The sequence below is a fragment of the Rhinoraja longicauda genome, chromosome 9, assembly GCF_053455715.1.
Source record: "Rhinoraja longicauda isolate Sanriku21f chromosome 9, sRhiLon1.1, whole genome shotgun sequence".
NCBI classification, from domain to species: Eukaryota; Metazoa; Chordata; class Chondrichthyes; order Rajiformes; family Arhynchobatidae; genus Rhinoraja; species Rhinoraja longicauda.
Window position 1 is genome coordinate 7,954,924 of NC_135961.1, and position 25,244 is coordinate 7,980,167.

Genomic DNA, 25,244 nt, shown 5'->3' on the forward strand with positions numbered 1-25,244 from the left:
CTGCAGTAGCTTGTAGTTTATATATATATTTTCATTTAATTCTCTTTTATTACATTAAACATTTGCAGTATCAATAGATTACCTTTTAAATCTGGTTTGTAACTAGGGTATCATTCATTTCTGTTCTTTTCCGTTCAAAAAAGAAAGCAGTTTTATATTAGTACACATTTCATTGTCCTTTACCTGCCTCACTTATATAGAACACGAGTGAGTATATAATCATTCTCTGGGCTCTTGTAAAAAGATGAGGATCTCTGAAATATTCCTAATGGATGACAATTTAGTTTTAACCTGTCGATTTTAGCATGGACTGTATTTTTAGTAAGCCACCTTTGGTCTAAGATCGTTGTCAAAAACGTTAGAATTATTTGTGGATGGAAATTGTGGCCGACCAAAAAAATAGACTTGTTTGGCAAAACGTTATTAAATCACTGGAATCCCACTTATTCCTTTGCAGAAAAATCCCATTTGAAAATTCTCCCACTATAGGTTGAGCAGCAGGGGTTATAGAGCTTAACCAAGCTCAGAGGGAAACAAGTATAATATTTCATATCAAAATATAAAATATTGAAGATGCATAACAGAATTTATAAATTAACCAGAAATACTATTTCAAATGCCGACATATTTTAAAAATTCCCAGTAACATTTTTTGCTTTTAGTGTAAGAGGTTTAAATCCGTCAAATTAATTTGATTTTTTTTTATTTGACGCAGTTGCTCCAGGTTTAGTCTTGCTAAGCGGAGAAACATAGCAGCTTTAAACCTTAGTCAGCTTGTGGTGTGTTTCTGTTGGCACCAACAATCATACTTCAAACAAATCATGGGAAGCATGCACCATGCAGCCCAAATACTGTGAGCAAAGTGGGGAAAATTTAAAGGTGGTGGTTCCCGAACTATTACACATTAATTGCATTATAAAATCATGAACCTGCAAGCCCTTTGTGCATTTATGAGAATTTCATGAGCAGATTTATGTGACAAGCATAACATGTAAGGCACCATTGTAAAACCACATACAAGTGTGGCCCCATGTTCTCATAGATTTTGGATACATTTACTCCCTTTGTTTTTATGTTTCACTAGATTTGTTAAACCTGTGATTTCACATTTAAATGCATTTGTAGATTTGTAAAGAAGCAGATAGTTTTACCTTCTTGTAAAAGGAGGGGATGGGTTAGGAGGAAGACACATCTATAAAGCTCTGCATTGCCATTGCTTAAAGGATTTAAAAAAAAAAATTGGATTGCAAGATGTAGAAACTATAGCTGTTGGAACACTCTTTGTTTTTGCTGTTATTGAGTTACAATTTTTGATAATGATTTAACTAATCAAATGCCATTGTTTTGGAAATGTCGGCTATTGAAAGCTGCAACATGGGCAAAGCGATTGGCATTGGATAGATAGTAAGATCACATAAGAGTTGCAAATGCAGACTTGCTTTAAGGATATTTTTAGGGCTAATTCTCTGCATTAGCAGTTCCAATTTAAGTTGATCTGATTTGCATTTAATCATTTTTTAAAAGGTATGCATACATAATTTAACTCTACCCCTCATTCTATGCCAGTTAGTTTCAGATCCTTTTTAGAAAAGTGTGCATTTCACTTGAAATGTAAGGATCCATAACTAATTACAAAGTGACACTAGAAAAAACAGGGAAGAGAGAAAGAGAATAAAAGTTTGTCTTTCTGCCTTGAAGGAAAGGCTCCAGACACACAATGATGTAAAGTAATGCGTGATTCAAGGTAGATTTCCTATTTTATAATATAAATTCTGAGCCTGACCTTTTTAAACTTTTAATTAGCTCTCATCTGAAGATTTTAAAAGTTCTCTTTGTGGCTTAACCGACATTCTTCCTTCAACCAATGCAGTTGAAACAAGTTAACTAATCCCATCCATCTCTTTGCTTTTTGTGAGACCTTGCTGCATGGATAATGGCTGCCTTATGTGTACTGTACAATCATTTGCTTCATTTCAACCACACAAACCTCATCATGCTACGTAGAAAAGCTTGCTTTGGGGGCATTGTGTCACTAATAGCACTTGTGTTTATTGCTTATCCTTGGTTGCCCACGAGTGACTTGTTCAGCCTTAATACCTGGTAGATAAGAGCCATCTACGCAGTTTCTAATCCATTACCTTATCCATCTCCTTATCTCCAACCTCTTTCATCTGTGCAACCGTACACAATTGTGGATATTTGTGTGTCCCTGATTTCCAATCTTCCACTGTGAAATGTTGCTTGATAATACTCCTGTGGAATGCCTTGGGTGGCTTGCTACGTGAAAGTGCAAGTTGTTAGGGGGATTAGGAGCATTTATTTTATGACAATCCAACGACAGTACTTTATGGGCTCTCTTATTGATTAGGGCTTCAGAAAATAGTTTGAAAATTGATAGCATAATAAATTCTGGTTTGAAGTTATGAAGTCCGTTTGCTAAATAGCATTGTTTGTCTCGCTATGAAGTTATGTTTTAAGTGAATTAAGTGAAGTATGACTTGTGGTAGCATTGAGATGGTGTGAAATCCCAATGTGTGTGTGTGTAATGGTGTTCGCTGGCTCATTTTGCACTATTGTGCCTTCCTGAAAGGCATTGCGCTGACCAAATTAATCAGGCGCAGTCTTCAACACAATGTATTCTGTTCTGTGCCTTCTTTGCACCACGAAGCATCGATTGTATCTTTGCCCAAGTGTATAACCTGATTTTTAATGTTGCTTGATTCGCATTGATCAAATGCATTGATTGTGCTAGCAATATTACTGAAATCAAATGTTGGCAAATTAATCCTTCATTTTTTTGTTCTAGCATTGTTAATTTCTCTTGGTTTTTGTTGGATTATTAAATAGGATGCTGTTACAGCAGCATGTGTGGCTTGGTAGATTTTTATTTAGTGGATATAGCACCTGCAAAGTGGCGTCATTTCCAGGACATGAAGTCTAAAAATATCTTTCAAGATGATCATGGGTTCCCAGTGAGACTTGTGTAAGCCATTCATTGGGTTTATTAATGTCCCACTGTTGCTGAGTCAGTGTATAGAGGTACATAATCGCTGATTACTAGTATTATTAGGTAGTGCAGTTTGCTCCCGGAATAAGTTTTAAATAAGGCTTTGAGTCAGATGCTTTAAATCTTTGATTAGAAAGCATTAAATGCGGTTCCAGGTAATTGGAATACCATTCCAAGATATGCACAACTAACTTTCCCACGGCAGCCAGCATTCTTTATCGCTGTTAATGTCAACTAAAGATGCATAGAAATAATGTGGACCCTAATTCAAGGTGTTATATTGGCATAAATGCATGGTCTAGATATATTTTACCAGTACTTTAAGAAGTGGTGTATACTACTGGAGTATTTGTAGTTTGTCACGCTAACTATCCCATAATTAACTGTAAAATATGGGAGCAGTGTCTTGGCTAAATTTGGTGGTGTTTGTGGAAGAGTTTAATGTGAATAGAAAAAAGAATAGTTGATGAGAATTGACTTGTGCACTGATAGCTTCAGTATCTTTAGCTTCTGTTGTGCCTTTTTTGTGATATCGGAGTATAGAAAGTTAATTTGCTGTTAAGTTCAATATGAATACGACTGCCTTTATTTACCTGAATGGAGGACATGTGTTGCCAGGTCTGGAGTTAGTGCACCAGATCTCAGAACATTCAAGAATCTGGAATTTTGTGCTGAAGTATTTTTGTTTTGAATGTTTTGGTTTCTTTCCTGTAGAGTTAGCTGTGGCTAAACACCGGCTATAAAATACATCATCTCCACACAAGCGTGTTAACAGTGGGAATAAAAGCCATTTATTTCAATTGGCAAGACCTCGTAGAAGCATGGTGTGATATAACAGGCCCTTTGCTCCACCAAGTCAGTGCCAACTATCAGGCACTTATTTATACTAATCCTATGTTTATGTTATTCTCTATACGTCCCCATCAACTACCCGCAGAGTCCACCATTCACTTAGACTCTTGGGTTAAGTTACAGTGGCCAGTGTCTCAGGTGATGCTGTCCAAGGACTTAAACTTTATTTTTTTTTAAACTTGTAAGAAGGGATGGAGGTCTGGCTCTCCCAGTTTGCTGACTATACTAAGATAGCAGTGCATGATGTATTGGGGGGAAGGGACCAAGGACATTTGCAGATTAGGTTAGTCATCAGAAATGTGGCCAGCTGTATTCAATGTGGTCTTCCCAGCTCATCTTTGTGATATGTCGATATTCACTCTTGAAATGCTAAACGAGGAATAACAGGAACAATGTTTTAGCAATCCACGTTTTGTGATTAACGCAACATTGTGGACAGATGCAAACATTAATGTTAAAAGTTTATGGAATTTAAAATGAAACATGGAATGCTCAGCAGATCAGCCAACAGATTCATGGGCTTTTATGAAAACAGTATATAATTGGCCTTCTTTCAACAAACGTGTGAGATAGTTGTAGTTAAACACCCATTCCTTGCATCCAGAGATGCTGCCTGTCCCGCTGAGTTACTCCAGCAATTTGTCTCTATCTGCTATTCTCCTCACCCCCCCCCCCCCATCCTGTTCAAAATATAAATCCATTGAGATGGGATCAATTGAATATTACTGACCTGACATTGATGGTTTTCTGAAGATAGACACAAAAAGTTGGAGTAACTCAGCGGGACAGGCAGCAGCTCTTGAGAGAAGGAATGGGTGACGTTTCAGGTTGAGATTGAAGAACCCGAAACGTCACCCATTCCTTCTCTCCAGAGATGCTGCCTGTCCCGCTGAGTTACTCCAGCATTTTGTGTCTATCTTCGGATCAAACCAGCATCTGCAGTTCCTTCCTACACATTGATGGTTCTCTGTAGCACAAGGGCACAAATGTATGGTGTTGACTAGGGTTGAGGCTGCAATCAGACTTGATCTGATTGAAGGACAGAAGTTGGGGCAGTGAGTGGCCTACCATTGTTCCAGCTTTCTTTAGAAACATAGAACATAGAAAATAGGTACAGGAGGAGGCCAATCGGCCCTTCGAGCCAGCACTGCCATTCATTGTGATCATGGCTGCTCGTTCACAATCAATAACCCGTGCCTGTCTTCTCCCCATATCCCTTGATTCCACTAGCCCCTAGAGCTCTATCTAACTCTCTCTTAAATCCATCCAGTGATTTGACCTCCACTGCCCTCTGCCACAAATTCACATCTCTCTGGGTGAAAAAGTTTCTTCTCACCTCAGTTTTAAATGGCCTCCCCTTTATTCTAAGGCTGTGGCCCCTGGTTCTGGACTCACCCAACATTGGGAACATTTTTCCTGCATCAAGCTTGTCCAGTCCTTTTATAATTGTATAAGTTTCTATAAGATCGCCTCTCATCCTTTTAAAACCCTTCCTTTCGATTTCTGTCTGTAGTTATATTTTAAACAGCTATGGCGAATGCTCCATCTTCATTGAAGGCTTTTGTTTTCCCAAGTATTAACTAAAAACTAGAATACCACTTTTCATTCCTGTCACTTTTATTGTTACTAAAATTAGTAAAGACAGATATTTCAGCTCCCTGGTGACAAAAATCTGTTAATGTCTTCAAAGCAGTTAATGACTGCTGTGCAGTAAATGGTGAATCTATAGACTGGAACTTCCCCATACTAAGTAAATAAAATGATGGAAATGAATTTACTGCTGGGAAGTAGGTAATGGATGATAGTCTGTGTATTAAATAGAAACTGTTTGAAGTCTGATATTTCCCTTTAATGGTACTTGATCCAAACCATTTTCATTAGTAATTAATGAAGCATTTATTTGAATACTTGATGCAGAGTAAAATAGAAATGATCTGTTTTAACTTCAGCTGGAACTATCTTTATTGTGCTAGCTATTTGACCTTCAATAAATTATATTTCCCGCACCTTAGTAACATTTAATATACTGGGTGTTGCAAACAATATGTCAAAAAGAATGCTTTACTGCACTAATGTTGGTAAATGAGAGATATTGGGAAACAATTAATTTCTGGTCACCAGTTCTGAGCATGTTTGAGAATTTTGGCCACTAGTTGAACTCACTGGCATTTATTCAATTTCATCGGGAAGCTGAATATTTGGAGATGAACAGAATCAGTGGCCATCATTTACACTCATGTTTAGTGATGGGAGTCAGAGGATACCCCATTCACTTTTAGGGTTGCCACAATTTTTTTTTCCCTTTTCCAAAGCAGAAAATGAATTAAGCAATGAAAGTTTCAAATTAAAGGATTGAACCCAAATTATTTTTTTACTTAGGTTAAGTCTACAAGGCGTGTGTTTGTTTACATGGATAATCTCATTTGTAATTGTATTCTCATTTGTAATTGTATTCTCATTTGTAATTATTTTGGCTTGGGGTTCCTTTCTGTATCCAAGGGCAATGCAATCATCATTCACTTCCTAGCAGGTAGATGAATGATAGGTTTATCCCAACACTGTACTTTAGGCGTGTAGGAAGAACTGTAGATGCTGGTTTGAACCGACGATAGATACAAAAGGCTGGAGTAACTCAGCGGGCCAGGCAGCATCTCCAGGGAGAAGGAATGGGTGACGTTTCGGGTCGAGTCTGAAGAAGGGTCTCGACCTGTAAAGTCACCCATTCCTTCTCTCCAGAGATGCTGCCTGTCCCCGCTGAGTCACTGTTCTTTAGGTAGTGTAAGAAAATAACTGCAGATGCTGGTACAAATCGAAGGTATTTATTCACAAAATGCTGGAGTAACTCAGCAGGTCAGGCAGCATCTCAGGAGAGAAGGAATGGGCGACGTTTCAGGTCGAGAAGGGTCTCGACCCAAAACATCGCCCATTCCTTCTCTCCTGAGATGCTGCCTGACCTGCTGAGTTACTCCAGCATTTTGTGAATAAATACCACTGTTCTTTAGGTGTCTATTACAGCAGTGAGAGAATGGTCAGTGTGAACTTTTCTGCCTGGGGCAATTCCTAGCTCTCAAAGGTGTGACAGCTTTGGTCAACATTGAGACTCCATGTTCTCTACATACTGCTGTATTGTATAATGGGGCAGCTGTCAATTGTACCATCTGCAATACGATAATTTCAACCAAGCTCATCCAAAGTTTGGAAAATCTGCTGGAGAGAAAAAAATTTGTTGTAATCAGGTAAAAACTCATCAGCTAACAGAGCATATATCTGCAATTTAAAAAAAAGTATTAATTTTCCTTTAAGAACAAAATTGCTGTTTTAATCAACCACATTTCCCTCTAATTGTGCCCTATGCAATAGTTGATAATATAAGACTGTGAGGAACGAATTGGTCCCTTGAACATTCTCTGTCATTTTGTAAGGTCAAGGCTGATCCAATAGACAATAGGTGCAGGAGTAGGTCTTAACATTCTTAGTCTTAACTCCATTTTCCCCATTCTCTCCTCATTAGCTTTTACTTCTTCTATTTGCAATGTCTGTCAGTCTTGCGTATACTTAATGACTTCAGTTTTCTGAGGTTGAGATTTCCAATGAATTATGGCCCTCTGTGAGAAGTTTGACTCCTTCTTAAAATAGGCAACCCCTTGTTCAGTACCTGTGCCCTCTTGGTCCAAACACCCCTTTCAGCATCCACCTTGACAGTTTTCCTTACAGTCTTATGTTTCTAAACACCAAATAATTATAAGTCCCAACCAGGTTTCACCGTTCCATTTACTTTAATGCTTTCACCCCAGAAATCAACCAAATGAACTTGCTCTAATCTGCCTCAAATGCAAACACATCCTTCCATAAATATGGAGATCAAAACTGTATATGTTACTTACAGTACTAGTACCCTGCAAGATTGCATCAAAGCTCGAATTGCTGAGGCATTTCAGCGGGTCATGCAGCATCAAACTGTCTGATACTGCCTGAAATGCTGAATTACTCCAGCACTTTGAATTTTTGCTTAAGATTCCAGCATTTGCAGTTCCCCAAAATGTTACCACTTTCAATAAAGCTCAACATTCTCTTATCCTTGCCAACGACTAACTGTACCTGCATGCCAGCCATTTGTTCCATGTACTAATACCCCCAGAACCTTTTGAGGTCTCACTCCATTTAAATGATAATTTGCCTTTTAATTCTTCCTGTGGATAACATCACATTTTTTTTCCATTTCATCAGCTTCATGTTCATTGACTTAACCTACCTGTATCCTTTTGCAGACTTTTTATATTCTCCTCGTAACTTGCTGAGCTGCCAACAGATTTGGCGATAGTACATTTGGTCTTTTCATCCAAGTCATCGTTACAGAATTAAATAATCGACATCACGGCACTCATCCCTGTGGAAGCCGCTATTGCAAAAATCCCATTTACTTTGTGTACTCTGTGTAGCAAATCCAAATGCCATTGCATAACGAAGAACACTTTTTTTTGCGAACATTTATTTAAAAAGAATAGTTAAGTCATGCCAATATTATTGTAACCTAGACAGAGCAAAGTAGAATTATTATCTTCAACTCATCCACGTGCCCAATACTGTGATTACATTGTTTATTTGACCTAGATGAAAACTTAGCGAACTTTGTTGAACAAACTTTCTCTTACTCAATGGCGTCATTTAAATGGCTATTTTCAAAATGTTTGCTATACAATACTGTCCTTCTTTTACTTCACCAATGCTCTCATAGCATTAATACTGCACGAGAGAATGGCATGGCTGTAAATTGTAAATAAAGCTTCCATTATGCATCTGCTCTTACAAAAGAGTGATTTTTTACTTTGGGATGAATTTGATGCATGATACTTGTAAATGACAATAATGTTAATTGATAGTAGTATTTTGCTACTGTGATGTAAGGCTCAACAGAATTCCCTCTAATAGACAGTTTCATTGACACAGTAATCAGGGGTTTAATAACATTATACAATTTCATTTGTTCCATAACAAATTGGGTTTGGTGATGAAGTGCTGCTGGCCTATCCTGGGTACTTTATACGTTAAAAGTGTAAAAATGTTGTGGGCTGGGATGGGTCTGGGGTAAGTTTGAGATTCTTAAAAAAACTTGTGATTTTTATTCCGGTTGCTAATTTTTACTCCAAAGCCTTTGTTGATTTCAAGTACAAATGGTGGTTTTGTTTCCTTACAGTTCCAGCTTGTCTTTGTCTCTCTCTTTTGTGTTGATTTTTAAGATTTTTAAGACTTCACGTTACTGGAAATTGGTATCTTTTTAACCTCTTGTTTCAATTTTTCTCTTCTTTCTCCTCATCTGCGGGAGGCAGTGGCTCGCAGTGGACACAGACCAATGAATGTCGGCATCCCTTCAACCCCTCGTCCGTGTGGCCACTCTTCATGTGTGAGCCTAGACAGTGAGTGCTGTTGGGCTGTTTGACTGTGGGAACGTTTAGGTCCGCACCCATCCTGTCCGCACCCATCCACCGTTTATTGTCACAGTCAAGGGTGCTGACAAGGGTGAGGAGTAGAAACCCTGGACAAATATCACTCCTTCTCCCTAGCCTGGTACGCTCAGACCACTTGCAGAGGCCCAAGCCTAACCCCTTGCTGAGGGCAGTATGTTCAATACAACAAAAAAAAAATTGATCTCGGGACCTCCCTGAGCTACTTGCCTGAATACTACACCACATGTGGTATTTATCCACTGGCACGTTTGAAGGGGTAGATTGGGCGAACGGACATGAGGTGAGGTATAAGGAGGTCCTGGAATCTCCCCTAATGGGCTCACACAGTGTAATAACTGATGGACAGTTGACGGTGTGATGAGTTATTTTATATTTTAAATGATTGACATCTTTTACTGATGCGGTGAAATGCTCTGACATTGTTGCGTGGCAGGTAACATGATCATGGAAGAGTTGTGTGGGTACTGTGCAGTGAATGTGTTCCATCTAGGCTGAAGGTTGATTTCGCAATTAAATAGGAATCAGGGATTGCATGTTTTTAGCGGGAAAAATGTGGGAAAACTTTTCTTTTTTGATCCATTCACTGGAATACAAGATTGTTCATAACAGAAAAGAAAGGGTATGATTCTTTGTGCGAGAACTATTTCCACTTCAGTTGTATTTTATTTGATCGTCAGTATAGAAACTCCCCATGTTTTCGATGGGAAGAATCAGTTTTCCGATTGGATCAATGAAACCCCCATATAATTGGGAAGAGTTGCAGGAGTTTTACCTCAAGGGTTAGGAGAGTGAATCCATGAGCTTGGTTGTATCTCGTAATGTAAGAATCAATTCCGGTCTCTTGGCACCACAATGAACAGATTGATTTGTAATAATCAGTCCAGTTTAGTTTATTGTTACGTGCAGTGAAAAGCTTTTTGTTGCATGCTTTTCAGTCAGCAGAAAGACAATACATTTGCAGTGTAAAGGTACATGATAAGGGAATGACGTTTAGTGCAAGGTAAAGCCAGCAAAGTCCGATCTGGTCAGTTTATATTCTGGTCAACAAGTTTAGAAAGCAAAAAATAATTTCTAAAATACATCACTACCGCCACTCAAGATAATTTAATTTTGATGGCCCAGGTGGATTCTATGCAACTTTGTTCTCTTACTAACAGAGATACAGCTCTGAGCGATTATTTAGTATAGACTGAAAATAAATGAATTGCAATTGGCTTTTATTACCTTGTGTAGTCAGTCCTTAGGCACTTTATTGCCGAAATAAATTCAGATACCTGTTTGTCCTGAGTGCATTTTCTGTGAAACAAGGAACAAGCAAATACCATGAACTGAACGATATCTTTTTTTTCAGAAACAATCAAACATTTTCCCTCTGAAGTGAATGGCCTCTTGTATGTTGTGATACGTGAGGTCTTTAGTGCTGGGTGATACCAGATTTCACTTGCTGGTAATAGAAACTCAAGCATAATTACTTACGCCATTCAAATCTATTTGGAACATGCATTTTATTAATTTATGTTCTTACACCATACATCGTCAGGTGTTTTGATAATGGCTTGTATAGTTGTCCGATACCAAACTGCCCACATAAGTTGATACGTGAGCATATTGCTGCCTCGAAGCAGAAAAGCCTTGTGGTGGTCCCATTCGCAAATTGGTGACATCAATTTAATAATTTGCACAGCTCAGTAGAAATTGATGCATTTTGTATTGCACCACTTTATCTGGTCTACTTTAATAAATTGACCAACTTTAGTCCATAGCTCTGGAGGGTGGGGGGGTGCTGTGGAATCCTCAGCATCAATTGGCTGGTTCTAGCTCGCTGTGGAATTGTACCTATTATGGATCTAGAACTGCTGAAGTAGGTGAAAATCTGCTGATTTGCCGGAAACGCGTTTAGACCCAAAATGTCGACAGTTCCTTCCTCTCACAGATGTTGCTCAAGCTGCTGAGTTGCTCCAGCAGGTAATTGCAAGGAAAGTTGCCCTATCCTCTGTGATACTATCAAACGGTCATTAGACAATAGACAATAGGTGCAGGAGTAGGCCATTCGGCCCTTCGAGCCAGCACCACCATTCAATGTGATCATGGCTGATCATTCTCAATCAGTACCCCGTTCCTGCTTTCTCCCCATACCCCCTGACTCTGCTATCCTTAAGAGCTCTATCTAGCTCTCTCTTGAATGCATTCAGAGAATTGGCCTCCACTGCCTTCTGAGGCAGAGAATTCCACAGATTCCCAACTCTCTGACTGAAAAAGTTATTTCTCATCTCCGTTCTAAATGGCCTACCCCTTATTCTTAAACTGTGGCTCCTGGTTCTGGACTCCCCGAACATTGGGAACATGTTTCCTGCCTCTAACGTGGCCAACCCCTTAATAATCTTATATGTTTCGATAAGATCCCCTCTCATCCTTTTAAATTCCAGTGTATACAAGCCTAGTCGCTCCAGTCTTTCAACATAAGACAATCCCGCCATTCCGGGAATTAACCTAGTAAACCTACGCTGCACGCCCTCAAGAATATCCTTCCTCAAATTTGGAGACCAAAACTGCACACAGTACTCCAGGTGCGGTCTCACCAGGGCACTGTACAACTGCAGAAGGACTTCTTTGCTCCTATACTCAACTCCTCTTGTTATGAAGACCAACATTCCATTGGCTTTCTTCACTGCCTGCTGCACCTGCATGCTTCCTTTCAGTGACTGATGCACTAGGACACCCAGATCTCGTTGTACGTCCCCGTTTCCTAACTTATTCGTACTGTGTATCCATAAAGAAGTGGAGATCGACCTGAGGACTACTGTTGTTATTTGTGTCAGGCTGATGATGTGATTTAGTACTGTAGCTTCCTTGCAATAGATGTCACAGTTGCACAAAGCTGCACCCTGCAAAGTCTACCATCATGATCCCAGGAATGTGTGGGTTAACATACGAAGAGCATTTGACGGCACTGGGCCTGTACTCGCTGGAGTTTAGATGGATGAGGGAGGACCTCATTGAAACTTACGGAATAGTGAAAGGCTTGGATAGAGTGGATGTGGAGAGGAAGCTTCCACCAGTGGGAGAGTCTAGGACCAGAGGGCATGGACTCTGAATAAAAGGATGTACCTTTAGAATGGAGATGAAGAAGAATTTCTTTAGTCAGAGGGTGGTGAATCTGTGGAATTCATTGCCACAGAAGGCTGTGGAAGCCAAATCAATGGATATACCTAAGGCGGAGATTGACAGATTTTTGATTAGCAAGGATGTCAGGGGTTATGGGGAGAAGGCAGGAGATTGGGGTTGAGAGGGAGGGTCAGCCATGATTGAATGGCGAAGTAGACTTGATAGGCCGAATGACCTGATTCTGTTCGTAGAACCTGTGAACTTATGCTCCTGGACAATAATAGGCTGTCATAATACCCGTGTGTATGGTTGTTCATCAGTTGATGGATACAGCCAAATTGGCTGTAATGAGATATCACCACCCCAGCATGTTTTCATTCTAATACTGGCATGACACACAGAGATCATGGTGGAAGCAGTATTGGTCTTCATCAGATATTCACAAATTGGTGTCGGCACTTCCATATACCAGAATCCCTTTTGGAAATGAGAATCCCTGGTGCGTAAGAGAATGTTTGTCTCTTGCCTCGGTAGGTGTGCATGTGTGATTTAACAAGGGTACAAATGTGCCCCCCAACATCACCCTCTCAGGTTAATTGTTCCTGAGATGGGGGAAATTCTCATGTGGGAATCCTTTGGTAGCTCCACTTAGAGGCTGACACATCAGAGGAAGTATGAAAGAGGAAAGCAGTGGCAGAACTGGCTTAGAAACAGAAAATACGTGCAGGAGTAGGCCATTTGGCCCTTCGAGTAGGCCATTTGGCCATTCAATATGACCATGGCTGATCATCCAAAATCACTACCCCGTTCCTGCTTTTTACCCATATCCCTTGATTCCGCTAGCCTTAAGAGCTATATCTAACTCTCTCTTGAAAACGTCCAGTGAATTGGCCTCCTGTGGCAGAGAATTCCACAGATTCACAACTCTCTGCGTGAAAACGTTTTTCCTCATCTCTGTCCTAAGGCCTCTGTTTCGGGATGCAGTTTACACGAGAAAATGGGCACATGTGCATATTTGGGCTAATGTGAGGTGGCTAACAAAGTTATTTACCTCCCCATCCTGAAACTCTTCCTGCTCCCTCTCTGCTTGCAGTGGAAACCAACTAATAAACAAATGCGGGAAATTAGGTTTGAAGTATCCTTAGAATTCCTGAATAAATTTTCACCCCCCAAATCCTTAAACTAAATTCATTTTACCTCTCGTCGCTGAAGAGTGATACTGTGCTTTGCACTGAATGGCGAAGATTAGCATGTGACATGGAGACAATTATAATGCCGGTTTTCTTTCAAGACTCCCCAATTCATTCTTTTCCAGCTTCCAACCACTCCCTTCTCATCTGCCTCAGGTAATTTTTGAAACTCAAGCTGCAAGAAACATGAACAGTGGTCTCTTTAGATAAATCTTCGTAAATGTGTGCAATTCACAATGTCCGTCATCATTCCTATTCATGGCAAAATGGATTCCAAAATTAGCCCAAGGTGCTTAAAAGTAGACATGATTTGCATCATGTGGTTGCAGTAACTTGTCGGACAAGGAGAGAATGAATGCTTTGTTCAGGGACGTTACCCACTTCTTGCAAATGTACATTTCGTAAATCCTTTTTTCATCCCTTCCAGCGCAAGGCAGCCCCAACACCAGGTGCAGTTAGTTTATAGACTTGGGATTGCGTTCCTTCAAAAATACATACGATGAGATATTAGGAGTTACTTTATCTACCAAGTCACTAATGGGTAGTTTTTTTTAAATGCATTAGATAGCGCATTACAAAGCTGGGTGGCAGTGTGAACTGTGAGGAAGATGCTATGAGGTTGCAGGGTGACTTGGACAGGTTGTGTGAGTGAGCGGATGCATGGCAGATGCAGTTTAATGTGGATAAGTGTGAGGTTATCCACTTTGGTGGTAAGAATAGGAAGGCAGAGTATTATCTGAATGGTGTCAAGTTAGGAAAAGGGGACGTACAATGAGATCTGGGTGTCCTAGTGCATCAGTCACGGAAAGGAAGCATGCAGGTACAGCAGGCAGTGAAGAAAGCCAATGGAATGTTGGCCTTCATAACAAGAGGAGTTGAGTATAGGAGCAAAGAGGTCCTTCTGCAGTTGTACAGGGGTCTTGTGAGACCGCACCTGGAGTACTGTGTGCAGTTTTGGTCTCCAAATTTGAGGAAGGATATTCTTGCTATTGAGGGTGTGCAGCGTAGGTTTACTAGGTTAATTCCCGGAATGAGAAATCGAGGAACAGATATACAAGCAAGTCGTAGAAGAGGGTAAAAGCAATAGGTTTATAGTGGAGTGTAGGAGGGACTGCAGATGTTGGTTTGCACTGAAGGGAGACACGCAATGCTGGAGTAACTCAGCGGGTCAGGCAGCATCACTGGATAGAAGGAATGGGTGATGTTTCGGATCGAGACCCTTCTTCAGACCGAGTCGGGAGAGGGAGACGAGATATGGAAGGGTAAGGTGTGTAAACTATGTTGAAAGACTGGAGCGACTAGGCTTGTATACACTGGAATTTAGAAGGATGAGAGGGGATCTTATTGAAACGTATAAGATTATTAAGGGGTTGGACACGTTAGAGGCAGGAAACATGTTCCCAATGTTGGGGGAGTCCAGAACAAGGGGCTACAGTTTAAGAATAAGGGGTAGGCCATTTAGAACGGAGATGAGGAAAAACGTTTTCAGTCAGAGAGTTGTGAATCTGTGGAATTCTCTGCCACATAAGGCAGTGGAGGCCAATTCTCTGAATGCATTCAAGAGAGAGCTAGATAGAGCTCTTAAGGATAGCGCAGTCAGGGGGTATGGGGAGAAGGCAGGAACGGGGTACTGATTGAGAATGATCAGCCTACTCCTGCGCCTATTGTCTGTTGTCTATCCCAGGTTGTTTAGGATTTGTGGTGTGTGTGGATTTTGGCCAGCTCTTTTCAGATGAATTGCCGTCCTTCATCTGTAGGCATCCATGGTATCACGAGTGAGGAAATGCAAGACTAATTTATGGGACGATGGGGTGAAAAATACTCTGACACGATGGCCTGAATTTCAGGGTTGTAAAATATAGTTGCAGTGATAGTAGGGCCCTCTTGTCCGCTTACAAAATCCCCCATGTAATGGAAAGGTTATTTCGGCAGTACCCGGGTTCAGGGCCGTTTTTACAGCATTATGGGCCCCCGGGCAAAGCAGTGTACTGTGGCCCCTACCGTTACTCTCCCCCACCCCCCTTTCCCTACCACCCCCCCCCTGTCGTGCCGGCGAAAAGCACTTACCGAAAAGCACTTAGCGATGGACTTAGGGTGCTACATTGTTGCGAAAAGCACTTACAGATCGCTGTGAGAAGCACTTAGGGATGGAAAATGTTGCGAAAAAAGCACTTATTGAACCTACATTTTTAAAGTAGTATTTATTTATTGCAAGTCACTTAACATACACAGATCAGCATGGGGCCCCTATGCTCGTGGGGCCCCGGGCAAGTGCCCATCAGGCCCATACGTTAAGATGGCCCTGCCCGGGTTAATAATGGGTTCAGTTCCTGAGACGAACAATAAGAGTGGGTGGGAGAGGATCACAGAAAGAGGTGCGAGCAGGTGTGAGAGAGGCGGCCCCCATTGAGTGAGTCCGCTCAGCCCTCCCCACTCCGCTCTGCTCTATCCGGCCCCCCCCATTGTTGCAGTTTGTTCGTACATAGGGGTGTCCATAAAATTAGCCTGACATTTGTATCCTGGGAATGGATTGGGACACAACACACGTAGTACAGTTATACATGAGAGGAGGGATAAGGAGAATGGGGAAACTGCAGGAAAGTTGACCTGTTGTAAGTCGTCAGGTAATTGCTGAAATACAGTAAAGAACTGATAACACAACCACCCAGAAAAATATAATATGATTAGACAATGTCAATATGATTTTATGAAAGGGGAACCATGTTTAATACATAACCCAGGTGACCCATCTCTCTAGTTTGTGACTTGGTAGGGTAAATAACTCCTTAATGTCTCATTGTATCTCTCAAGTAATCAGCATTCATTGATGGCCAGATATGGGGGAGGCAGTGGATGTAGTGTATTTGGTTTTCCAAAAGAAATTCAATAAGGGGCCACGTCTAAGAGTTTACTGCATTAATTGAGGGTAAACTGTTACTGTGAATGACGTTTGGTTAATGGACAGAAACTAATACATTTGGATAAATAGGTTAGAAAGCTCTAACTTGCGGGATATATCAGGATTCAGCTAGTTATTTATTAAGTTACAATTTATTAACATTTGCTAGTGATGCAAAATTAGGTGGGAATGTGAGTTTTAACCAGCCGTATCTGTCTAGATAAGGATAAAGGCAGATCAAATGATTGGGCTAAAGGTGGCTTTATAGTTATTTGAAGGCAGTTAATCATTGGATTTACATGAATACTAGGCAACAAAAAAAGGGATTAGAATCAAAATGTTGAGATCAAAACCAAACTGTAAAACTTTATACAAAGTTTTCTTTTATAATGCAAGTTATTAAATTCAGATATATATTTTTTGGAAACAAATCAAAAATAAAAGTGATATCGGGACTCTATCCACTGGTTGCCTCATCCAGCAAACATGGGCCACGACTCTTAAAGTAGATTAACAACCGCAAAACTCCATGGTTGCCCAAACGATGGCAAAGAAAAATAACCAATACCATATTTCTTTTTTAAAAAATGATCAAAAACAAAACAAAATAGCCTTGGCCTTCTACTGTTAATAGTTATAATTTAGTCTGAGGAGATAGTGCTTCATTAGAGTCTAAACAGTCTGGTAAGTGTGAAATAATGTGTGTAGGAAGGAACTGCAGATGCTGGTTTAAACCGAAGATAGACACAAAATGCTGGAGTAACTCAGCGGGACAGGCAGCATCTCTGGAGAGAAGGAATGGGTGACGTTTTGGGTCAAGGCCCTTCTTCAGACTCCAACAATATGTTCCTTAATAAAAATCTGCACGGAGACATGTATTTTCAAATCGTGCTTCACAATGCCTTACTTACTCAACTTGCTATATTAGAAATACATAAAAGCAAAGTCCTCTGACTATCCTGTGCTCATGTTCCATAGCATTCTGATATCCATGGCAGTTTAAAAAAAAATTTCAGACAACATTTTGTCTGAAGTCATTGTTTGTTGTATCCATCACTGATAAGAATACCTGTTGTATCCATCACTGATAAGAATACCCAAGTAACAGAATAGGTGTCACAGATTTTATATCAGCTTTCAAAGTAATACTGCCATGCCACAAAATCACAGGAATACTGTTCAATGCCCAACTAATCCTCTGACGAACTAGTCTGAAGAAGGGTCTCGACCCAAAATGTCACCTATTCCTTCTCTCCAGAGATGCTGTCTGACCTGCTGTTGTTACACCAGTTTTTTTGTGTCTACCTGCGTTAATCCTCTGTAGGTTCTTTCTTGGGAACTTTGTCAATAGACAATAGACAATAGGTGCAGGAGGAGGCCATTCGGCCCTTCGAGCCAGCACCGCCATTCAATGTGATCATGGCTGATCATTCTCAATCAGTACCCCGTTCCTGCCTTCTCCCCATACCCCCTGACTCCGCTATCCTTAAGAGCTCTATCTAGCTCTCTCTTGAATGCATTCAGAGAATTGGCCTCCACTGCCCTCTGAGGCAGAGAATTCCACAGATTCACAACTCTCTGACTGAAAAAGTTTTTCCTCATCTCCGTTCTAAATGGCCTACCCCTTATTCTCAAACTGTGGCCCCTGGTTCTGGACTCCCCCAACATTGGGAACATGTTTCCTGCCTCTAATGTGTCCAACCCGTTAATAATCTTATACGTTTCGATAAGATCCCCTCTCATCCTAAATTCCAGTGTATACAAGCCTAGTCGCTCCAGTCTTTCAACATATGACAGTCCCGCCATTCCGGGAATTAACCTAATCAATACATCAGAATGTTATCCGTGGAAAATCAAGGCACATAGAGACTTGGTCGTATCGCTAAACAGTTTGCAGCTAGGCTGTAGATAGTTTGTGGAGCATACAGGCTGGAATGTTCTCTGCCCACCACGCCCAAGCAAAACCAACAGCTCCCCGAGGGGATTTGAGTATAGGAGCAGGGAGGTTCTGCTGCAGTTGTACAGGGCATTGGTGAGACCGCACCTGGAGTATTGCGTACAGTTTTGGTCTCCTAATCTGAGGAAATACATTCTTGCCATAGAGGGAGTACAGAGAAGGTTCACCAGATTGATCCCTGGGATGGCAGGACTTTCATATGAGGAAAGGCTGGATAGACTCGGCTTGTACTCGCTGGAATTTAGAAGATTGAAGGGGGATCTTATAGAAACTTACAAAATTCTTAAGGGGTTGAACAGGCTAGATGCAGGAAGATTGTTCCCGATGTTGGGGAAGTCCAGAACGAGGGGTCGCAGTTTAAGGATAAGGGGGAAGTCTTTTAGGACCGAGATGAGAATTTTTTTTTTCACACAGAATGGTGAATCTGTGGAATTCTCTGCCACAGAGGGTAGTTGAGGCCAGTTCATTGGCTATATTTAAGAGGGAGTTAGATGTGGCCCTTGTGGCTAAAGGGATCAGGGGGTATGGAGAGAAGGCAGGTACAGAATACTGAGTTGGATGAAGGCTCGAAGGGCCGAATGGCCTACTCCTGCACCTATTTTCTATGTTTCTATGTTTCTATGTTCCTGAACAACATTGGCATTAGGAGCTCTCAAGTCCTCAGGAGGTCTTTAAGTTGAGATTCTAGAGAAATCAACTAACTTCACAATGGCAAAGGTGGCTCTTATTCTTGTGAACGGTTTTTCCACTGAGTGATCCTCTAAGAGCTTCCAAGTCCTGGAAGCAGATCCTGCAATGATATCGGACATTGATTGTGTTGGAAAATAACTGCAGATGTTGGTACAAATCGAAGGTATCACGAAATGCTGGAGTAACTCAGCAGGTCAGGCAGCATTTTCGAGAGAAAGAATGGGTGACGTTTCGGGTCGAGACCCTTCTTCAGACTGATGTCAGGGGGGCGGGACAAAGAAAGGATATGGGTGGAGACAGGAAGACAGTGGGAGAACTGGGAAGGGGGAGGGGAAGAGAGGGATCTAAATTTGGAGAAGTCAATGTTCATACCGCTGGGCTGTAAGCTGTCCATGCGAAATATGAGGTGCTGTTCCTCCAATTTGCAGTGGGCCTCACTATTGCACTGGAGGAGGCCCATGACAGAAAGGTCAGACTGGGAGTGGGAGGGGGAGTTGAAGTGCTCAGCCACCGGGAGATCAGGTTGGTTAAGGCGGACTGAGCGAAGGTGTTGAGTGAAACGATTGCCGAGCCTACGTTTGGTCTCGCCGATGTGGAGAAGTTGACATCTGGAACTTCTGGACATTGATTGATCATTCTCACCCATGAAAGGCTTGGATAGAGTGGATGTGGAGCGGATGTTTCCACTAATGGGGGAGTCTTGGACTAGAGGTCACAGCCTTAGAATTAAAAGACGTTCCTATAGGAAGGAGATGAGGAGGAATTCCTTTAGTCAGAGGGTGGTGAATCTGTGGAACTCATTGCCACAGAAGGCTGTGGAGGCCAAGTCAATGGATATTTTTAAGGCAGAGATAGATAGGTTCTTGTTTAGTACGGGTGTCAGGGGTTATGGGGAGAAGGCAGGAGAATGGGGTTAGGAGGGAGAGATAGATCAGTCGTGATTGAATGGTGGAGTAGACTTGATGGGCCGAATGGCCTAAACCTGCTCCTATCACTTGTGACCTTGTCCTGTGCAGTGAATAATTCTTACCTGAGACTGATTGCTGAAAGAGCCCTCCTTCTTGATTGTGGTGTTTGCTGTTCACTATTTCAGATTATTGAGAAGATGACTGCACCTGTTTAATAGTGAAACTTGGTCAGTCAAGTCAAGTCAATCTTATTTGTGTAGCACATTTAAACACAGCCCATGTTGACCAAAGTGCTGTACATCAGTGCAGGTACTAAAAAAGTACATACAATAGCACACAAACCTAACAGCACATACATAAACAGTTCACAGCGCCCCCTCAGAGGGCCTCAAACGATAGGGAGTAGAAATAGGTTTTGAGCCTGGACTTAAAGGAGTCGATGGAGGGGGCAGTTCTGATGGGGAGAGGGATGCTGTTCCACAGTCTAGGAGCTGCAACCGCAAAAGCACGGTCACCCCTGAGCTTAAGCCTAGACCGCGGGATAGTCAGTAGCCCCAAGTCGGCCGACCTGAGGGACCTGGAGATAGAGTGGTGGGTTAGAAGATTTTTGATATGGGGGGGGGGGGGGGGCGGGGGGCAAGCCTGTATGTGAATAGGAGGAGCTTGAAGTTGATTCTGTACCGTACTGGGAGCCAGTGGAGAGAGGCCAGAATCGGGGTGATGTGGTCCCTTTTACGGGTACCCGTCAGGAGTCTCGCTGCGGCGTTTTGGACCGATTGCAGGCGGGACAGGGATGATTGGCTGATCCCAGTGTACAGGGAGTTGCAGTAGTCCAGGCGGGAGGAAATAAATGCGTGGATGATTTTTTTCTAGATCTTCAGATTGGAGGAATGGTTTGATTTTTTGCTATGCTACGAAGCTGGAAGAAACGGGCTTTTACCACAGCGTTGACTTGTTTGTCAAACTTAAAAGCGGAGTTAACTTGACTTGAAATATTTGTCAATGTTTTGTAGCGCGGTAAGTTGAGGCAGATCTTCTGTTGGTCTGGGATTGCACAGTTTCTTCCAACACAGTCTTGGGGTGCTCTCTCTCCCACTGCATGAGAAGCTCTGCGCACACTGACATCGGTGGCACAGTGTCGGTCGGGTCTATCGGCTTTCACTGACATTCAACATCGAACATTCAAAACCGCTGGGGAACCTCTAAATAATTTAAATAATATTTGAAAAATTAAAAAGGAATTGGAACTCTTCAAAACAAACTCTCATACACAGTTTGAAACAATTAACAGTGCATTAGCTGAAGTAAAATGCCCACTTATTCTCCCAGTAGTGCTTTCTTCCCGATTCAACCTGCTACAGATTCATTCCGAGGTAGACTCACCAGATAGCTGGGATGACTGTGTCACAATAGACATTAGACAATAGGTGCAGGAGGAGGCCATTCGGCCCTTCAAGCCAGCACCGCCATTCAATGTGATCATGGCTGATCATTCTCAATCAGTACCCCGTTCCTGCCTTCTCCCCATACCCCCTGACTCCGCTATCCTTAAGAGCTCTATCCAGCTCTCTCTTGAATGCATTCAGAGAATTGGCCTCCACTGCCTTCCGAGGCAGAGAATTCCACAGATTCACAACTCTCTGACTGAAAAGGTTTTTCCTCATCTCAGTTCTAAATGGCCTACCCCTTATTCTTAAACTACGGCCCCTGGTTCTGGACTCCCCCAACATTGGGAACATGTTTCCTGCCACTTGTGCTGCCTTGTAGGACTCTACCAAAAGCCCAACCAAGGGAGTGCAGGGATGGCTGGCGATCCAGGCAGCGTTGTTTACCTCCACGCCAGCAGTACAATCCGGGACTTCAGTGCAGAAAGGAGGGCATTGAATTGAATTGAATGCTTTATTGTCACAAAAAAAAAAAAAAAAAAAAAAGAAATTCTTTGCTTGCATAACCAAGGTATGCAAATAGACGGCCATAAAGGGCGCTTACAGTGTTACAAAGTAACCCCGCGCCAGGTCCCCCTTTGTTCTCCCCCTCCCTCACGGTGCCCCCCCCCCCCCCCCCCCCCCCCCCCCCCCCCAGGTCCTCCTTTGTTCCTTTGCTGGTAAGGCCAAGTCACTGGATGTTTTCAAGAGAGAGTTAAGATTGAACTCTTAGAGCTAAATGAATCAAGGGATATGGGGAGAAAGCAGGAATGGGGTACTGATTCTGGATGATCAGCCATGATCATATTGAATGGTGGTGCTGGCACGAAGGGCCAAGTGGCCTACTCCTGCACCTATTTTCTATGTTTCTATATTTCCAACAAATGTGCTGGAGCCCAAGTATAAGATGTGTCCTGTTATGCAACTGAGTTTGATGTTTTCCTCCACAAACAACATGTCTCAAACACAAGTTGATATGAAGTGCAGTATGATTCAAAGGGTCACTTCTGAATGCTGTTAAATGTCAATATCTTGGTGTCAGGAATGGTCATGTGTGTTGCCTTTGTCACAATATTTCTTTTTGATGGATGTGAGCATCAATGTTGTTTATATGGACTCAAAATAATCATCCTTTGCTGTTCCATGTCCTGTTATACACATGTCCATGGTCATTAGGATGTCAGGTGCAATATTTAATTTGCAACAAGGGTAGGGAGCATCGGCCGACTGAAGGACTGTCGGCTGGTTTGTAAGATATGTGGTATTTGACTACGCCCATTGCTTTGATGGAGATGCATAAAGATCTGGAGGGGTTTGGAAACAATGAAGGGTCTCACTGCAAGAGTGGGGCCGCATTGCAGGCATTTCCATGAGACAAGTAGGGTCATGTTGCAGTTGTATAAGACGTTGGTGAGGCCACATTTAGAGTATTGTGTTCGGTTCTGGGCAACGTGTTATTGGAAAGATGTCAGGCTGGATAGGGTACAGAGAAGATCACTCGATGACTCTTAAGCCAGTGCCTGATAAGTAGGGATGAGTTGCCAGGCCAGATAAGTAGGGATGAGTTGCCAGGCCAGAAGAAAGGTTGGCTGCTTGAGGATGAGATGCCTCTTGAATACTTGACTCTTAATGCCTGCTTGAAGCAAGGGAGTCTGGTCATTTAATAATCCCTGCTGCCTTCTGGAATATCCCAGAGCCGGTCGCCATGTCTCAACCAACCCTTCTGGTGCTTTCACCCTTCCTGAAGTGCACTGCAGGATATTTTGGAGCAAGTGTGACTATATGGTGTGTGTGTGCGTGTGGTTGTGTGCGCTCCGAAACTGGCCATGTTGTGGGCTCTGTGCTTGCAAGCAGAAGATGTAAGAGGAGAAGGTAGATGATCAGGAGAAGGGAGAAGGCTGGAAAGTTGGGTAGAGCAGTGGTATCGCCTGGAAAGCCGGGCAGACTGGTGACAGATGGAACTTAGTCCAGGCAAGAGTGAGGAAATACACTTTGAGTAGTCAAATTCCAGTTGGGCATATCGAGTAGATGGCAGGGACCTCTGGAACGATGGTAGACAGATGGGCTTTTGGGTGCTGGTCTGTAGCGTGCTGAAAGTGGCGACACAGGTGGATAGGATAAGTAAGGAGGCGTTTGGTATGTTTGCCTTCAATGCATGAGGCATTGGGTATAGGATTTGGAAGTTCACGTCGCAGCTGTACAAAACATTACTTCACCTGTTCACTGCCAAGTTTATTTTCTTTCACGTTTGGCCTTGACCCGAGAAAACCCAGGGGTGACACTGAACAGGTTAAAGCACACTTAGGGTATAGTGTGAATTTCTGGTTGCCACACTACAGACAGGGTGTGGCAGCAATAGAGGGGTGCAGAAGAGATTCACCAGGATGTTGCTGGAGTGCTGGAGTTGTAAAGAGAGATTGAGTATACTGGAGAAAGACACAAAATGCTGGAGTAACTCAGCGGGACAGGCTGCATCTCAGGAGAGAAGGAATGGGTGACGTTTCGGGTTGAGACCCTTCTTCAGTATACTTATACCCTTATTCCCATGGTACATAGGAGGCTGGAGAGTGACCTTGTAGAGCTTTAGAAGATTACTAGACCAAGTGGACCCATTGGGCCCAAACCTGCATTGGTGCAGCACCCTCTCCTCCCCCTCCCCCTCACCTCTCCCCCCCTCCCTCCCCTCCCCCTCCCCCTCACCTCTCCCCCCCTCCCTCCCCTCCCCCTCCCCCTCACCTCTCCCCCCCTCCCTCCCCTCCCCCTCCCCCTCACCTCTCCCCCCCTCCCTCCCCTCCCCCTCCCCCTCACCTCTCCCCCCCTCCCTCCCCTCCCCCTTCCCTTCCCCTCCCCTCTCCCTTTCCCTTCCTCTCCCCTCTCCCACCCTCCTCCCCTCCCCTCCCCTCCCCTCCCCCTCCCCTCCCCCTCCCCTCCCCCTCCCCTCCCCCTCCCACCCCTCTACTCCATCCCCCTCAACTCCCCTTATCCTCCCTCCTCCCCCCCCCCCGTCCACCCCCTCCCGTCCACCCCCTCCCTTCCTCCCTCCCCCCCTCCCTTGGAGATAGATTTAAACTTTAAAATGTGAATAACTTTAAAAATATAACACCGATTTCAATGAAACTTCTTCCATTAGCACCAAAGGGACGACGGTGAGTAAGGTGGGCCTAACATTGTTGCGCTATCGTGTACCGTTCTGGCTGTAGTTCAGGAACAAACAAACAAATTAGAGTTTTAGTATATAGATGGGGATGGAGGGGGGGAGGCAAAGACAGAACCAATGGCCAGAATCTTTTATCCAGGGCAGGAGTGTCCAGAAATAAAGGTCAAGAGATTAAGATAAGAGGGGAGAAATTTAAAGGAGATCAAAGGAGAAAGGTTTTTTTTTTTGCAGAGAGGGTTTAACTGCAATAAGCTGCAGGAGGAGATGAGAGAGGCAAATACAGTTACAACATTTAAAAGTCAACAGGAAATGTTTGGAGAGATATGGGCCTAAAGCAGGCACATGAGATTAATGTAGAAAGACATCATGGTTGGCATGGATGATGTGGGTCGAAGGACCTATTTATGTGCTGTGCAATTCTATGGCTCCACGAGGCATTGTCATGGTCTACATTCTGACCGGTCCTTCAACTAGTCACTAATCTCATTAAGATTTTGTTTAACAGAACACTCACGGACAGCCATGTTTTCACTGCATGAGCTGGAATGGGACCTCATTGTCCATTACTTGCCACCCATCGTTCTTCCCTT

General features: G+C 42.7%; 1 protein-coding gene across 4 annotated transcripts in view; it reads left to right on the forward strand.

Moving 5' to 3' along the window:
* bcl11aa (BCL11 transcription factor A a) overlaps positions 1-25,244 on the forward strand; it is a 225,406-nt gene that overhangs the window by 160,171 nt on the left and 39,991 nt on the right. For 2 of the 4 annotated variants that reach the window (XR_013547616.1, XR_013547617.1), the window contains exon 4: positions 9,187-9,273. The exons of the other annotated variants lie outside the window; for them this stretch is intronic. The gene's annotated coding sequence lies outside the window, so the exon portion shown is untranslated. The remainder of the gene's footprint in view (positions 1-9,186; positions 9,274-25,244) is intronic. 4 annotated transcript variants of the gene reach the window in all.